We start from the raw sequence: 18,246 nt of genomic DNA, 5'->3' as shown, positions 1-18,246 counted from the left end.
GAGCCTTCAGTTTTCAGGCCCCTCTTCTGTGGAACCAGCTTACAGTTTGGATTCGGGAGACAGACACTATCTCTACTTTCAAGATTAGGCTTCAAACTTTCCTTTTTGTTAAAGCATATAGTTAGGGCTGGACCAGGTGATCCTGAATCCTCCCTTAGTTATGCTGCAATAGACTTAGGCTGCCGGGGGATTCCCATGATGCATTGAGTTTTTCCTTTCTAGTCACCTTTCTCACTCACTATGTATTAATAGACCTCTCTGCATTGAATCATATCTGTTATTAACCTCTGTCTCTCTTCCACAGCATGTCTTTTATCCTGTCTTCCTTCTCTCACCCCAACCGGTCGCAGCAGATGGCCCCGCCCCTCCCTGAGCCTGGTTCTGCCGGAGGTTTCTTCCTGTTAAAAGGGAGTTTTTCCTTCCCACTGTCGCCAAAGTGCTTGCTCATAGGGGGTCATATGATTGTTGGGTTTTTCTCTGTATCTATGAAGCGCCTTGAGGCGACTTTTGTTGTGATTTGGCGCTATATAAATAAAATTGAATTGAATTGAATTGAATTAATTTCCCCTCTGTAAGCACTTATTGAAATTATCTGAGCACATTACAAGTACATATTTGTTTACTCTGTATGCTCAAATGTGACCCGTTATAGCCAACAGAAAAAAAGCGGAGGCCCGAAAAACAGGTGGGGGTCCTCCACCACCACCACCACCACTCACAGAGGCTGAGCAGTTGGCTTCCACATTTGTGATAATGTTGGCAGCATCACATATGATCTTCACAGTGCAGAGAACACAAATTAGCATCCATTACTTTAATGAAATAATTTGTTAGTTTGAAATGCTACAGGGAACTATGTACCTGTACATTAATGCTGTGGAAAGACTTCCTGTTCACATAGTCTCCTTCATTTACTGAAGGAGCAATGATTGGAATGTGAGTGCCATCTATACAGCCAATCACGCCTGGGAACCGTGGGAATAAATGTAAAATTTAAGTAGTAGTTCAAATATCACCACATCATGAATTAAGTTTCGTTCATCCTGATACCTGCAATTTTGTGGAATCCCTCTTTGATAAATCTTGTGGGTCTATGAACGGGGAACACCACAAACGAGTACAGGAGACGTTTCAGTGCAACTGTAACATTCCTGACTGCCCGACAGACGGTAGCCTTGGAAACGTGCTCAGCGTCACCAATATTATACAGAAAGTTCCCGTTTGCAAAAAAACGAAGTGCAATACAAATAATATGTACAGAACTGAGAGAATGTCCGCGATGTGTCACATGAGCAATATTAGGCCTGAGGATGTTATTCAAATAAATTATAGATTGTGCTGAAAAACGGTAACGTTCACACAGGAGATCATCAGGAAATGATAAAATGTCCGAACGCGCTCTAATCACTCTCTCCCGGCGGAGAGCTCTGCGGAGAATTTGGGCTTCAACATCTACTGGCTCTTCAAGGAAGGAGCACGCCATATCTGACACTTCCTACAGTCAGGTTTCCGACAAAGAGGCGGAGAAAGTTAGGGTTAGTTGAAGTAAACCTGCTAGGGGGCAGGTTAGCTTCACGGAGTGTGTCGTCATAGTAACTCACTCAGAATTAATCTGAACTCGCTTTGTGAAACCGAAAACCCAGAGTTTTCGTTAACTCAGGGTATACTTACTAGAGATGGCACGATACCACTTTTTTATGTCCGATACCGATATCATAAATTTGGATATCTGCCGATACCGATATGAATCCGATAGTGTTTTTTAATCAACAAAACTGTTTTTTAAATATCTTGCTGCATTTTGTATAAGTTCATACTCAAGTTTAAAACAACAACTACACTAAAGCTATTCTGTTATACCTATATGCAAAAAAAAATATTTCATAGTTCAGCAATACTGATCAATCTAATAAACTTAAACCTACACCATCCTCCCTATTCTGGTATTTTAAAGAGTACTTAGCATAAATATTAAGCAACCTAACTAATAGGGTTCCAACTCCCAGCAACAACAAAAATAAATAAATAAAAAATAGGGAACCACCCCTCATGATGCTTAATCGACGTAATCAACCTTAATTTGATGCAGTGTGAAAAAATTGCACAGAAATCAATTATTTTTCAAGAAATATTAAATAGATTCAACATCTTTCTTCAACAAAATTGCAGACTGCACAGATGGTACCTTCCCAAAGGAAAAAGTACTATAGCTTACTAGGGTATATATATTAGACTTAATAGTCACTATATACAGTAATTGACTTCTATTCATTTTACATCAAATTAAAACTTTGGGTGTCAGATAATTATTTATTAAAAGCTAGACATTTTAAATGAGAATAAGAAAGAAAAGTATGTCTTTGTGCCCCCTTTTCCCAGTTAATGCCCTATCGGCCCCCCTGGATAAACTTTGCTAGATCCGCCCCTGCACAGTTACCAGCGTCAGCTACGTAGAAAAAGATCCTGGAGTAGAAAGTAATATTAAATACATTCTAACAACAGCTTATCAAGCTTAAACGTGCTGCTGTTGTTCAGCCGCTGGTTTCCTCTTTCTGGTGCAAAGTGGGCCAAAAACAAACTAGAGACACGGACTCGCGACAGAAAAGCCGATCAGCTGATCGTTAAGCAGTTTCATGATTGAAGTAGCAGCAGGAGAGGCAGTCGCTTGTTAAGCTTAACGCAGGAATGCTTTACAAACATTCAGAGATGGACTTACACACTTGCTTTACTTCTCTCGGGATAACTTTGTCGGAGATGAAATGCCGGGTTGCTAGCGAAGCTCCAAATGCTATCCAGACCACCGACAGGTCCCGCATGCCACAGCCGCTCTATCACGTGATGCATACTACTCCGACGTGCTAACGTTCTGAGGTGAGTTACGGCGTGTTGCAAGTTTTGTGAGGTGCTTTCGTGATATTTAATGAATCGGATTACATTTTTTATTTTTCTCCGATATCCGATCCAGTAATTTAGGTCAGTATCAGACCGATACCGATACGTAATATCGGATCGGTCCATCTCTAATACTTACTCAGAGTTTGCACTAAACCGGCTTCCTGAAATAGGGCCCAGGTCTATGATGATTTTTAGTGCTACTATCATCTAGTTTTGATTCTGGTTCTGTTTTGGTTAAATCCTAAGTAGTCCTGATTTTGAACCATTGTAGTCCTGCTTTAATTCCGGATCAGTTCTGGGTCTCGTTGAATTGGGGTTTAGTCTGCGTGTCTTGATACAGCCCTGATTTTGTTCTGTCTTGCTGCTTAATTAAAAATCTAGTTTAAGGTGTCCTGAATATGTGATATTTTTTTTTTCTTATATGATGTCAATTCTTTTTTGAAAAAACTCAAAACAGAGCCTAATAAATCTTCAACTTCACAGCATGTTTTTAGTCATTTCTATTTTGCCCGCTTCACACCAGAAAGCGGAAACCAGCGGCTGAACAACAGCAGCACGTTTAAGCGTGATAAGCTGTTTGTCACGGCGAGTGAGCCGTGTGGAGAAATAAAGGAGGATCCAAACACAGGCACTTGTAAAGGTGTGAGGGTGGTTTATTAAACACAAAATAACAATACTGGGAACAAACTGACTACAAAACACGAACCTGAACATGAATGAGAGCGAGCAGACGCGGTTGACGGTTGACAGCAGGGAAACACACAGACAACGCAGGGTGGATACACAGACAGACCAGCAACTACAAAGACAGAAGACATGACTTAAATACACACAGAGAAACACAGGGAGATTACACACAGGTCGTGGACACAGCTGGGAGTAATTAACGAGACGAGACAAGGGAGGCAAACTGAACACACTCACATGAGATGCAGACCTTCACAATAAAACAGGAAACAAGAGATCACTACACAAAGACGCAGACTCGACAGACAGACAGGCAGAAAATGACACATGGAACTGAACCCACACAAAACATGAGAACACAAATCCTAAACCACGAGTAAACAGAAACATGGAACTCTAGTAATACGCAACTCAAACAATAGGCAACAATTCCTTAAACCTGAATAAACAGAACATAGAATTCAAATAGTAACTAACAAATCACAAATAATCAAGAAACACCAGACAACCCCAAAGCACTCCAAGATGCAAAATAAACCAAAACATAAGGAACTCAAAATGCTGGGTAGAACCGACCCAGAACCGTGACACTGTTGTTAGAATTTATTTAACATCCTAAGACCCGAACTCTTCCACGGCATGCATTTTTCATTTCTGTTTGATATTTGGACATATTGGGGCCCAATGAATGTAAAAACAGAATTTTAGATTTTTTTTTTTTTTTACCTAATTTTTGTTTCTATGAAAATTGAGTGCCAGATATTTGTTTAAAATTTTGACAGAACAGTAGCAGCATAATGTCCTTGTAAGTGGATATCAGGCCCTTGTACAGCAAAATTCAGTATTTTGGTCTAAATAACCCAAAATGTGATTTCCACATATGTGGACGCCAGGTCCTAGGAGGTTAATATTACTTTGTACACCAGGATCCTTTTCTACGTAACTGACGGCTGGTAACTGTGCAGGGGCGGATCTAGCAAAGTTTAGCCAGGGGGGCCGATAGGGCATGAACAGGAAAAGGGGGCACAAAGACATACGTTTCTTTCTTATTCTCATTTAAAATGTCTAGCTTTTATTAAATAATTATCTGAATCTTACACCCAAAGTTTTAATCTCATGTAAAAGGTATAGAAGTCCGTTACTGTATATAGTAACTGTTAAGTCTAATATACCCTAGTAAGCTATAGTACTTTTTCCATCTGTGCAGTCTGTAATTTTGTTGAAGAAAGATGTTGAATCTATTTAATTATTCTTGAAAAATATTTGATTTCTGTGCATTTTTTTTCACACTGCATCAAATTAAAGTTGATTACGTCGATTAAGCATCATGAGGTGGAGGGTGGGGGGTGGTTCCCTATTTTTTTTTTTTTTTTGCTGGGAGTTTGCAACCCTATTAGTTAGGTTGCTTAATATTAATAAAAACCAGAATAGGGAGGATGGTGTAGGTTTAAGTTTATTAGATTGATCAGTATTGTTGAACTATGAAATATTTTGGGTGCAGTGTATTTTTTACATACAGATATAACAGAATAGCTTTAGTGTTGTTGTTTATTTAAACTTGAGCATGAACTTATACAAAATGCAGCAATATATAAAAAAAACAGTTTTATTGATTAAAAAATACACTATATCAGATTCATATCGGTATCGGCAGATATCCAAATTTATGATATCGGTATCTGTATCAGACATGAAAAAAGTGGTATCGTGCCATCTCTAGTGGTGCCTGTGTAAACTGTAACTGTATTCAATAAAAAGGCTGCAAGGAAGGCTGTTTATTTGAAGTTGGCTAGGAAACAGGTGAGGCGCACTCAGCTCCAAGAGCCTGGTTCCGACCAGCCTCCCTTGCTAGCAAGTAAAATCGATCGATTGCTGTTCGTCTTGCTTCGTTAACGGGAATAAGTCTCTAAACCAGCAGGGCCTGTGGAAGCACAGTGGGGTTTAGTGGGGGGGTTTAAACTTGAGTATGAACTTACACAAAATGCAGCAATATATTAAAAAAACAGTTTTATTGATTAAAAACTACACTATATCGGATTCATATAGGTATCGGCAGATATCCAAATTTATGATATCGGTATCTGTATCGGACATAAAAAATGTCCATCTCTAGTACACACACACACACACACACATACACATAGACACACATAAGAATACGTACATAGTTTGAGCTGTGCAAGTTGGATATAATAATAAGAGAAAACCCTGCAGACAGAAGTAAGATACCTATTTAAAAGGTTTTTACTTTTCTTTCTTTGTAAATGTTATTTTAAATCAAGATCAACAAGATTTAAACCTTAAAGTCAGTTATGATTGTTAATTATGTGGCTACAACTAGCTTTATTTAGCGTTTCCTCTCCAGCTAACACAGTTAGTGTTCTTGTTATTTGCATGAAGTATACCTGTTGTAAACACATGGAGATACAAACCCCATTCACTGTGTCACCTTAAGCAAAACAGAAAACAAATTTCAAATTTGTTGACTTTGTTCAGTTTCATTTGGAATATATACATTTTCTGAGGCAGAGTAATGTTTATCAGTGAAAGGCACACATTGGTAAACAGGTTGCAAAGTGCTTGTAAACAATACAAGGAAAAGTCTCGAAGTCCGTGTGAGAGTGGTCTGAGTGATGGGGCTTACTCAGATCGTGGCTCAGATTGGTGAGGTTGGTGGGCAGGGGTGGGATAGTGTTTATTCTGAATGGCCCAGAGGAAGAAGCTGTTTGTGAATCTGGAGGTGATTGACCTCCAGAAGGATGCCCTCAGGTCAGCGTCTGCGTAATGGTGGCACGCACAGATGCAGCAGCTTACAGCAGCTCTCCCTATTTGTGCTATTTTTGTCTATTTGTGTGTTTATCGTGTATTGTACGTTCGTCTACCTACACTACTGGACGTTACAGTTGTCTGGACATATTGGACATCGGTTCCCAAATGAACATGACCATCTCCTGAGACTTTCATCGCACACACAACATTCCGGACAAGATAGCGAGACCAACGGGATCTCCATGGATTGTTGTCGGGTCGAACAGGCGACGCGGATGGTGAAGAGAGAGGAAACAAAAGCGAGGCTGCAGGGCTGGACTACTGGCTAGGCTGAGGAAGCAGCTAGAGGAGGGCAATATCACCAAAAATATTTATTACGATATACATTTGAAAATTTGCGATTATATTGTCTAGTGACGACATAATTGACACGAGACAAAATACTTTATGACTCCACAACTTTATTAGTGCAAAAACGCATCATGTATTTTCACTTAAACAAGCAGCTGTTTATGTGCATTAAAGTTATATAAAAATTTAACAGTGCAAATGCAAATTCCTTGCTGACAGTTTAACCAAAAGGCATTTCCAGTGGAAACTGGTCGATAGCATAACCATGTATAATATCCACAAAACTTAAAAAGAGGTTATACACACACAATACGGTAATATTATGTTGAAGCACAGTACGTATCACTCCGCGAGGCTCCTGCCTACGATAGCCGTAATGCTCCGACAATCCATCAAGCGGTGCGGCTTCGTAGCTTAGCAAAGTTGTACTAAAACGTTTGACAGATTTTTGAGCGCCGTGTACATAAAATCGTTTCGAGGTCAGTAAACACAACCAGAATTCATACATAAAGCACACGGGATTATAAGGGGCACTGTCGACTTTCAGAAAAATCAAAGCATTGATTTTAAGTGTGCCGTATTTTCCAAAAAACACTACCAAAAATAGTGCTTTGTTGTGTATCTGACGGACGAAAGCTAAACCAGTTCCACACCACTAAAGTTGCAGCATTTTTACAAACCAGTTCTGGTTCATCCGTTTCATTCAACGATCCACTTTCGCTCTTCTCGTTCTGCGTCGCCGCCATGTGCATATGTAAACAAAGGCACTGCGCATGCGCGTTTTACCCATATTCTATCGCGATATTTCATTTTCCTATCGTTGCCCAACATTACACCGGTATTACCGTGAACGGTATGATATAGCCCAGCCCTAGAAGCAGCCACTCAAACCCCCGCTGCCGAGCCTCTACTTACAAACACCAGCTCCATGGTACACAAGACAGACGATTTAGATATACAGCTACGATTAGATATGCAGCTCGTTATGTTTGGGACTGCTGCGTCCTTATCATCACAGAGACATGGCTACCCACACAAATCCCAGATGCCACGTTGCAGCTTGCAGGCCACATACTACACAGATGGGACAGGAATGGTGACTTCGGGAAGAATAGAGGAGGGAGGGCTATGCATCTACGAGAAGGTTGGTATAACAACACTCTCCTGACCTGGAGTTCATGATGGTGAGGTGCAGACACTTTTTCTTGCCCAGAGAGCTAAGTGCTGCAATAATCACGGCAGTCTATATAGCACCGGACGCTAACGTAAACACAGCTTTCCCTCTGCTGCTAAATGCCATCACTTTTCACCAGCGTGTCCACCCTAATGGCGTCCACATCATAGCAGGGGATTTTAATAAGGCAGACCGGAAGAGACTGCAGAGGGTGGTGAACACAGCACAAAGAATCATTGGCTGCCCCCTGCCCTCCTTGTCTGCCATCTACAACTCCCGTTGTCTCAGCACCGACCTGACCGAGTCCTTTTTCTCTTTCTTTGTTGTTATTGTGTTTCTTGTTCTTGTTTTTCTATTGTGGACTGTACTACTCCACAATGGACAATTTTGTTTTTTATCACATTTTTTACGGCATCTGTGTCCAGAGCGTGAAGGTCCGACCTCCCATTGTTTACAGCAGGGATCAGCTGTTAGCCCTCGGGGCCTTCGCTGTTCTGCCTACCGCCGAGTGAGCCAACATCCCCCACGAGGTGAGGAGGAAGAGAGGTGGCACTCGGGCTGGGATCGGGCGTTGCAGTAAGGTTAGGAGGTACCAGCCAGCGATTCCATCTGTTATTATGGGCAACGTGAGATCTCTCCCCAATAAAGTGGCTGAATTCGCAGCTCTAACCCGACATCAGAGGAGCTACAGGGAGTGCAGCGTGATGTGCTTCACAGAGTCGTGGCTAACTGCGCTATCTCCGGACTCACACATAAACATCGACGGTTTCCATTTGATCCGGGCCGACAGAACAACGGAGAGTAGTACGAAGAGAGGAGGGGGTCTGGCTGTGTTTGTGAATGATAGATGGTGTAACTCTGGGCATTTATCTATCAAAGAGACGCTATGCTGTAAGGACATTGAGCTGCTAGCAGTTAGCATGAGACCGTACTATCTACCGCAAGAGTTTACACACGTGATTATGATAGCTGTGTATGTCCCGCCCTCTGCTAACACTGCAGCTGCCTGTGAGGTCCTGCGCACTGTAACCAGCAGACTCCAAACACAGCACCCTCAGGCCTTTGTCCTGATCTCTGGGGACTTTAATCACATCTCCTTGTCCTCCACTCTCCCCACCTTCACCCAGTACGTCACCTGCCACACCAGAGACAATAAAACATTGGACTTATTGTATGCCAACAGCAAGGAGGCATACAACTCATCACCTCTACCTCCCCTGGGGGGCTCAGATCACAACTAGGGATGGTATCGTTTAGGTTTTATCTGATACCGGTGTCAAACCGGTACTTTAGAACTGGTGCCGGTGCTTAAACGGTGCTCGAACCGGTGCTTAAAGAATGGAGAACACAAACTTTGTCCAAAAACCTCTTGTGTTTTTATTGTTAGCAGTCTCTTTATTTCTGCAACACGATAACCAAGTTAGCCTTTTCTGTTGATGCAACATACCTCCTTTGGTTGGAACCGGTGCTTTAGCAATGGGAAACACAAACTTTATCCTAAAACCTCTCATGTTTAGCTGTTTTTTTTGTAAAAAGTTAACAACGTTAGCCTTTTCTGCAGCTATAGGGCATAGATGATATCACTCTTGGCTGGAATCAGTGCTTAAACAATGGAAAAAACACAAACTTTGTCCAAAAACCTCTCATGTTTAGCTGTTTTTTTGCAAAAAGATAATCATATTAGCCTTCTCTGAAGCGGCATCGCTCTTGGCTGATGGCATGCCCAGCACAAGAGAAAACTCTTTCAGAAGGCGTTGAGGCTGGGACACACAAGTATTTTTCTGATAGGGCAGATAATTTGGGGAGTGTGTCCCTCTTACTCCACCACCAGGCCACAGGGTCTTGTCCAGAGGGAATTCCTGGCAGTGCTTTGTATATTTCAAGCTCCTTCTGTACCTGCTCTGTGATCGAGGGGACTCTACCTGCTTGAGAAGCAGCCTGTTGAAACTCTGTCCTGTTTCTGGACCTTTCTTAGCTGAAAAACGAAAAAAGAAGTGTGAGGTTTGCAAAATAAATAAAGATCAATTTTAGAATGTAGTGGTAGTGGTTGTGTTAGAAAAACTCTGAAATTACATATTTTTCTGGCTTGTCCATGTCTGCATCATCCACCTCGCTGTGTGCTTTGGGGTCCTCGGTGGGAGGCTATGGACACACAGATAGTAAAAGAGCATTCCTTCAACATAGAAACTACGTCATGATGCAAAAGGACAAGATTGTACATATGCAGTGAAAATACTGTGCAACTGCTGCTGTGGCATTTGCAACTGCTGCTTTCTCCAACCTGTCCCAGATGTCAGTAGCTGCCTCACCATCTAGCCTGCCTTTAAAACGTGGGTCCATCATCGTGGCCTCCTTCAGAAATTTCTGAAGGTTTTCATCCTTTAAGTAAAACAAGATATAACATAGGAGCTGATACTGAAAAAGGTAACCCTATTTTTCATGCGCATTGATATTGTCTGCAAATACCTGATATCTGTTCTGCAGAATACCCCAGACTTTCTCTTTTATTGAAGAGGTGAAAACACTGTCTTCATCACATCGTCTGAAATGTGCCTCCAGCTTGGCCAGGATGGGGATGATTTGGCTGCATGTGGGAGACTTGTCACTTGGCACACACATGGTTGACGTGTACAGGACTTTCATGCACTTAATAAACTTCTCTGCCTTGAAAAATATTCACAATGTTAAAGGTAACTGACGTAATTTAGCTCTTACAAGTGATGCTGATGTCATTCACTCACTTGTCCTTCTCCATAGGCTTCCTCAGCCGGTGATCCAGAGCAGCTGCCTGGATTGCATCAAACTGCTCCATAAATCTCTCCACCATCAAGAAGAGAGAATTCCAGCGTGTCTTAACTTCAAGAATGATATTATGCTCTGGCAAATCTAAAGCACAGATAGACACAAACATATTTTAAATTACTAAAAAAAGGTCATATGAATAACAATACATCTTGATATGTAACTGCATGTGCTACTTACTCGGGATTGTGTGGCAGCAATTATTTTCCCTCCCAAGTGAAATTGCTCCACAACGTTTGATATTTCTTTAGCCACAACTGGACCTGTTTGTGACTCATAAACTGCTTCAGTGCTGAGCACATTCTGCTTCATTTTGCCTTTGTAGATGTAGTGAACAGTGACTGTGAGGAAATGGTCCTGAGCAACACTGGTCCATCCATCACAGGTGATAGCGACCTTGTGCCAAATTCTGGATGAGGTTGCTTTTCTCCACGGAATACCAAGCAGGTATAAGTGTGTTGGATAGATCATCCCTGGATGGGGGCTGATACCTGGGATTAAGGGCAGTGGACATCTCCCTGAATTAAAAAAATAAAAATTAAATTTATAAAAAGAAAGTGTTTTTGACTTGAAATTTAATTCTTTTTTCCACATAAAATAAATAAAACATATAACCCATCTCCCTGAATAAACAGAAAATACATTTCAATTTGAATTAGATTTTTTTCTTCCAGATAAAAAAGAAAAAGTAAAAACACATAGCTCACACTTTATTCAAATATAGTTTACCTATAAACACCTACATCAGTCTGCCCCAGGGCAGCTGTGGCTACAACTGTAGCTTGCCTCCACCAGTGTGTGAATGTGTGTGTGAATGGGTGGATGACTGGGTGTGTAAAGCGCTTTGGGGTCCCTAGGGGGGCTAGTAAAAGCGCTATACAAATACAGGCCATTTACCATTTACTTACAGTGGGGCAAAAAAGTATTTAGTCAGCCACCGATTGTGCAAGTTCCCCCACCTAAAATGATGACAGAGGTCAGTAATTTGCACCAGAGGTACACTTCAACTGTGAGAGACAGAATGTGAAAAAAAATCCATGAATCCACATGGTAGGATTTGTAAAGAATTTATTCGTAAATCAGGGTGGAAAATAAGTATTTGGTCAATAACAAAAATACAACTCAATACTTTGTAACATAACCTTTGTTGGCAATAACAGAGGTCAAACGTTTACTATAGGTCTTTACCAGGTTTGCACACACAGTAGCTGGTATTTTGGCCCATTCCTCCATGCAGATCTTCTCGAGAGCAGTGATGTTTTGGGGCTGTCGCCGAGCAACACGGACTTTCAACTCCCGCCACAGATTTTCTATGGGGTTGAGGTCTGGAGACTGGCTAGGCCACTCCAGGACTTTCAAATGCTTCTTACGGAGCCACTCCTTTGTTGCCTGGGCGGTGTGTTTTGGATCATTGTCATGTTGGAAGACCCAGCCTCGTTTCATCTTCAAAGTTCTCACTGATGGAAGGAGGTTTTGGCTCAAAATCTCACGATATATGGCCCCATTCATTCTGTCCTTAACACGGATCAGTCGTCCTGTCCCCTTGGCAGAAAAACAGCCCCATAGCATGATGTTTCCACCCCCATGCTTCACAGTAGGTATGGTGTTCTTGGGATGCAACTCAGTATTCTTCTTCCTCCAATCACGACGAGTTGAGTTTATACCAAAAAGTTCTACTTTGGTTTCATCTGACCACATGACATTCTCCCAATCCTCTGCTGTATCATCCATGTGCTGTCTGGCAAACTTCAGACGGGCCTGGACATGCACTGGCTTCAGCAGCGGAACACGTCTGGCACTGCGGGATTTGATTCCCTGCCGTTGTAGTGTGTTACTGATGGTGACCTTTGTTACTTTGGTCCCAGCTCTCTGCAGGTCATTTACCAGGTCCCCCCGTGTGGTTCTGGGATCTTTGCTCACCGTTCTCATGATCATTTTGACCCCACAGGATGAGATCTTGCGTGGAGCCCCAGATCGAGGGAGATTATCAGTGGTCTTGTATGTCTTCATTTTCTGATGATTGCTCCCACAGTTGATTTTTTCACACCAAGCTGCTTGCCTATTGTAGATTCACTCTTCCCAGTCTGGTGCAGGTCTACAATACTTTTCCTGGTGTCCTTCGAAAGCTCTTTGGTCTTGGCCATGGCGGAGTTTGGAGTCTGGCTGTTTGAGGCTGTGGACAGGTGTCTTTTATACAGATGATGAGTTCAAACAGGTGCCATTCATACAGGTAACGAGTGGGGGACAGTAAAGCTTCTTACAGAAGACGTTACAGGTCTGAGAGAGCCAGAGATTTTCCTTGTTTGAGGTGACCAAATACTTATTTTCCACCCTAATTTACGAATAAATTCTTTACAAATCCTACCATGTGAATTCATGGATTTTTTTTTCACATTCTGTCTCTCACAGTTGAAGTGTACCTCTGGTGCAAATTACTGACCTCTGTCATCATTTTAAGTGGGGGAACTTGCACAATCGGTGGCTGACTAAATACTTTTTTTGCCCCACTGTACATATTTACACCAATAATTTAGAAAAGACTTACAAAGCTAAGCAGCTATGAACATATTAACTTTTACAGTATTATACAGTCTATAAGATATTATTTTTTATGTCAGAGTAATACAAAATTTTTCACCTGAATGATGGTGACTACTCCGTTGAAAATGGATGGGGATCTTTGACTATAAATTTTGTCACTGCCCTATGAATTTTATCGACTTTTTCTTTGGTCATTTTAGCCTTTTTGGCCAGGGTGAAGGGAGTATCTGCCATCAAACAAGAAGACAGCCGCATGTAACTATGACGGTGTTTGCTAGTTCACCTTACGTGCATTAATTTAATAACGTGGTTAGCCTACTCAACGTAAATTACACATGAACAACATTAAGCTACTGACCCAGAGAAGAACGGCTGCTGCTGCCATCATCATCCGTCATCATTTCTGCTACACTGGCAGGGCTAGGGGCCAGGACTCTACTCTTCAGGTTCTTGGGGGATGTTGCTAACTCCGGGTCCGATAACCAAAGATGGACCAGTCTGTCGGATCAAAGCAGTCCTGTAGCTGGAGGATAGCATCATCTGGAGGGGTTTGTTTCCTTCCTTAGAATAGGGAGGGATGAGGAGCAGGTGAGGTGGTCATATTGTCTCAGGTGGGGGGGGGGGGGGGGGGGGTGTTGCTCTGTAGGTCTGTTTGATGTTGCACATGGTCCAGTGTCCTGTCCCCCCTGATAGAACATGTTGGTGGAATTTGGGGAGTCCCCAGCAATAATATGGACTTCCTCCAGGGCCCTGTTTCAGGAAGCCGGTTTGGAAAACTCAGAGTGAAAAACGACACTCACGGTTGAGTAACCCCGAACTGTCCAACTCGGAATATTCGGTTTCAGAAAGGCTGATAACAATTAGTTCAGTCAACGCGGAGTTGCTTTAACCCCAAGTGAAGCGCGCGGACGAGGATACATAAAGCCCTGATAAGCGGAGCACAGATTAAGCGAGTCACCATGGAGACGGAGGGAAAGAAGGCGCGGTCAATGTATTTCACAGCGCTTGAGGCCGAAATTCTGATGGCAGCATATGCCGATAACATGCAAATTCCGCGGAAAAAAGTAACACAGCCTCAGCTGCAAAACAAAGGGTGCATGCATGGCAAAACATAGCCGACAGAGTCAATGCGTGAGTGTTAATTTAAACATTGATCTAGGGATTTCCACCCATTTAACACGTTATTTTATCATATGTTATTTTATTTGTTATTTTATACATTTTATTTTGTGATGTGATGTGAGCGCAGGTGCAACCCAACAGGCCCCAAACGTTCCTGGCAGCAAGTAAAAATGAAATATAAAAATATAGTCCAAACAGGTATGGTGTAATTGTATTATGAGCCATAGTGCTTGGTCTGTTTGTCCGATGTAAATCAATTGCAGTTAGAGGCTACATTAATTTCCCCTCTGTAAGCACTTATTGAAATTATCTGAGCACATTACAAGTACATATTTGCTTACTCTGTATGCTCAAATGTGGCCCGTTATGGCCACTAGAAAAAAAGCGGAGGCCCGAAAAACAGGTGGGGGTCCTCCACCACCACCACTCACAGAGGCTGAGCAGTTGGCCCTCAGCCAAAACAGTGGGCGCCCTGTAGCCGAAGGCATCTCTGCGGGGACATCCTCTGAGTCAATAACCCCGCAAGACACAAGTGCCTACATAAGGGGTAAATTCAAAATAATACATGATGTGCATACATCCTTTCTTCACAGTCACCTTTGCAGTGCGACTCATTCATTTGATAAACTCTTTACCATAATGGATTATTTTGTAGTGAAGTTATTTTCCTACTGATTTTGCCTTCCCTCAGTCTTGGTTGTCTTTGAGAGCATAATGACAATGAAGTGTAAGGTGATTGGTATGTTTGTTAATTGCCATTTGGTCCCTTGTAAGTCATAAGTGACCTGTATAAACCTCATATTCTATCAGTTGATGGTGGTGGTGTACTGCATCTGGTGCAGCCTCCTGTTGAGCCAGACCAACATGCAGTTGTGAGTAATACTCCACAGATTATATGAGTTTACAGTAGAACAGCAACGTTGTTTATTTCTTTACTACAGGAAAATAATGAAGAAACATTGACAGCTGTTACAGAGGAGGAAGCAACAGAGACACTTTATGAGGTTTACATCTTTTAATACTTTGTGTACAGGAAATACAGGCGACCAATAAAGCCAGTTGAACAAAAAATCTGTTTATTCTTCTTTCAACATGTTGAGATGATGGGTCAAAAGAAATGATTGTGACATATGGTGTCTCTGACTGCTCTTCCATCTTGTATGTCCGTGGGAGGGTCAGGATGTTCATGGTTTGGATCACTGCTGATGTCTGGTTCAGAAGGACAGTGTTCTCCTCTAATTGTGGCAATGTTGTGAAGAATCACACATGCCACAATAATGTCACATGCCCTTTCTGGGGTGACCCTGAGTCTTTGCAGGCACTGGAACCGGGCCTTAAGCATTCCGATAGTCATTTCAATTCTGGCTCTTGTCCTGCAATTAGCCAGATTATATCGCTGCTGTGGGCCCGGTTCAGGGTCAGGGTAAGGGGTAAGCAAATAGGGTAAACATGGATACCCCCTATCACCAAGCAAGTAGCCAGTGAACTCTCCTAAGACAGAAGGATACACTTCAGTTCAAATGTCCCTGAAGCAATTGGTCTTTATATATTTTACAGTATTCTCAACTCACCATGTCCAAATTTTGTGCTCAGTGTACATTCACGGAATATTTGTGAGTCATGGACAGAGCCTGGCCACTTGGCTTCCACATTTGTGATAATGTTGGCAGCATCACATATGATCTTCACAGTGCAGAGAACACAAATTAGCATCCATTACTATAATGAAATAATCTGTTAGTTTGAAATGCTACAGGGAGCTATGTACCTGTACATTAATGCTGTGGAAAGACTTCCTGTTCACATAGTCTCCTTCATTTACTGAAGGAGCAATGATTGGAATGTGAGTGCCATCTATACAGCCAATCACGCCTGGGAACCCTGAAAATAAATGTGCAATTTAAGTAGTAGTCCAAGTATCACCACATCATACATTAAGTTTTGGTCATCCTGATACCTGCAATTTTGTGGCATCCCTCTTTGATAAATCTTGTGGGTCTGTGACCGGGGAACACCACAAATGTGTACAGGAGACGTTTCAGTGCAACTGTAACATTCCTGACTGCCCGACAGACGGTAGCCTTGGAAACGTGCTCAGCGTCACCAATATTATACAGAAAGCTCCCGTTTGCAAGAAACCGAAGTGCAATACAAATAATATGCAATGAACTGAGAGCATGTCCGCGATGTGTCACATGCGTAATATATGGCCTGAGGATGTTATCCAAATAAATTATAGATTGTGCTGAGAAACGGTAACGTTCGCACAGAAAATCATCAGGAAATGATAAAATGTCCAAACGCACTCTGATCACTCTCTCCCGGCGGAGAGCTCTGCGGAGAATTTGGGCTTCACGATCTACTGGCTCTTCAAGGAAGTGGCACGCCATGTCTGACACTTCCTACTGTCAGGTTTCCGACAAAGGGGCGGAGACAGTCAGGGTTAGTTGTAGTAAACCTGCTAGGGGGCAGGTTAGCTTCACGGAGTGTGTCGTCATAGTGACTCACTCAGGCTGCAGCTGAACTCGCTTTGTGAAACCGAAAACCCAGAGTTTTCGTTAACTCAGGGTATACTTACTCAGTTTTTCCACTAAACCGGCTTCCTGAAACAGGGCCCAGGTGCTTTCTCTGCTGTTTACTAATGGACGTGGCCTCTAGATCTGGTGGCCTTTAGGTCTGGTTAGGGATGGGTATTGATAAGATTTTCACGATTCCGATTCCATTTTCGATTCTGTTTAACGATTCGATTCTTTATCGATTCTTTTTGAAAAAGGAGAAGACTAAGGTCGAAAAGCTTAGAACTTTGTTTTATATCTTCTCTTTGAACAATATAGAAATTTAGGAGTAACATGGCCTTACAAACCCAACAGTGAGATCTTAAGAGATCCACAGCCTACGGCTCTTCAATGGGGTGTCACAGGGTCCCCAGGAAAAGAAATTGTAAATATAAAATAATAAAATAAATATTCTTCTGTAGCAATAACAAAGTATAACATAAATTATTCTGTAGCAATTACACAAGAATATCCAGTAATGTCCCTGCCTACAATTAAACACATTCACTTACCAAAGTGAAATCGGGGGCATCTGCTGTGGCAAATGGGTTCAAGCCTTTGACCACAAACTTAGTCACTGCTCGGTGACATTCGTCTATCCTGGCCTGAAAGGAGACGCTACCGGTAGACTGCAGCGAGAACTGCCAGCATCTGAGCCAGACTCTGTCTGTCTCTCTCATCATGGTCACCTAAATGCACAGTAATGGCAGGTTTTGTAATAAGGCAGATCGCGCTAACATAATATGCACTGTTAGTTGATTATTTACCTGCCGCATTAACGGGAGAGGACGTGCAAACGTTACCGCTGCTGCTGGGTTGAGATTCACGAGTCCGGAGCGGAATTAAAAACACGACATTCATTTAAGGTCATCGCGTGTTTTGTGAGCAAATGCTTTTGCATATTTGTAGTGTTTCCTCCCTTAAATGAAATATCTACTTTGCAAGTATTGCAAGTTGCCCTGTTGTCATCCGTTCTCGTAAAGTATAATCAAACTTTTGAGCGTTTGAGCCGCCATGTTTCCTGCCAGGTAAATGACGCTCCGCAACGTGGTGACGTCATTCGGGGCGACTGGAATCGATAAGGGAATCGTTTGCAAAAATGGCAAACAATTCCAAGGAATTAAAACAGTGGAAACCGGTTCTCAACAAGAACCGGTTTTCGATACCCATCCCTAGGTCTGGTGAGCAGTGACTGTCTATAATTCTACTGTTATGGGACCTGTCCTGAAGCACATAAGCACAGAGCCCACCACCGTTTTCCTTATGGCAGGGGTGGGCAACTCCATTCCTCAAGGGCCAGTGTCCTGCAGGTTCTAGATATCACCCTGGGTTAACAGGGTTAACCTGAAT

The 18,246-nt window shown here is 42.3% G+C and overlaps 1 long non-coding RNA gene and 1 pseudogene across 1 annotated transcript; both read right to left on the bottom strand.

Annotated features, from left to right (window-relative positions):
* Positions 1-9,525: 9,525 nt before the first annotated feature.
* Positions 9,526-10,703, bottom strand: LOC146719216 (uncharacterized; annotated as a pseudogene).
* A 4,692-nt stretch (positions 10,704-15,395) lies between these two features.
* LOC146719215 (uncharacterized) lies at positions 15,396-16,350 on the bottom strand. The gene is made up of 2 exons (XR_014920325.1): positions 15,913-16,350; positions 15,396-15,832 (listed from the first exon to the last, which is right to left on the bottom strand). It is a non-coding gene; the product is annotated as an uncharacterized LOC146719215 (long non-coding RNA).
* Between the last annotated feature and the right edge of the window lie 1,896 nt (positions 16,351-18,246).

This window comes from Copadichromis virginalis, linkage group LG1 (genome assembly GCF_057382275.1).
Source record: "Copadichromis virginalis isolate Kocher_CV1m ecotype Utaka linkage group LG1, C_Virginalis_male_GT1.1, whole genome shotgun sequence".
Classification (NCBI taxonomy): Eukaryota; Metazoa; Chordata; class Actinopteri; order Cichliformes; family Cichlidae; genus Copadichromis; species Copadichromis virginalis.
Note: the sequence above shows the minus strand (reverse complement) of the source record. Positions and strands in the feature narration are given on the sequence as shown.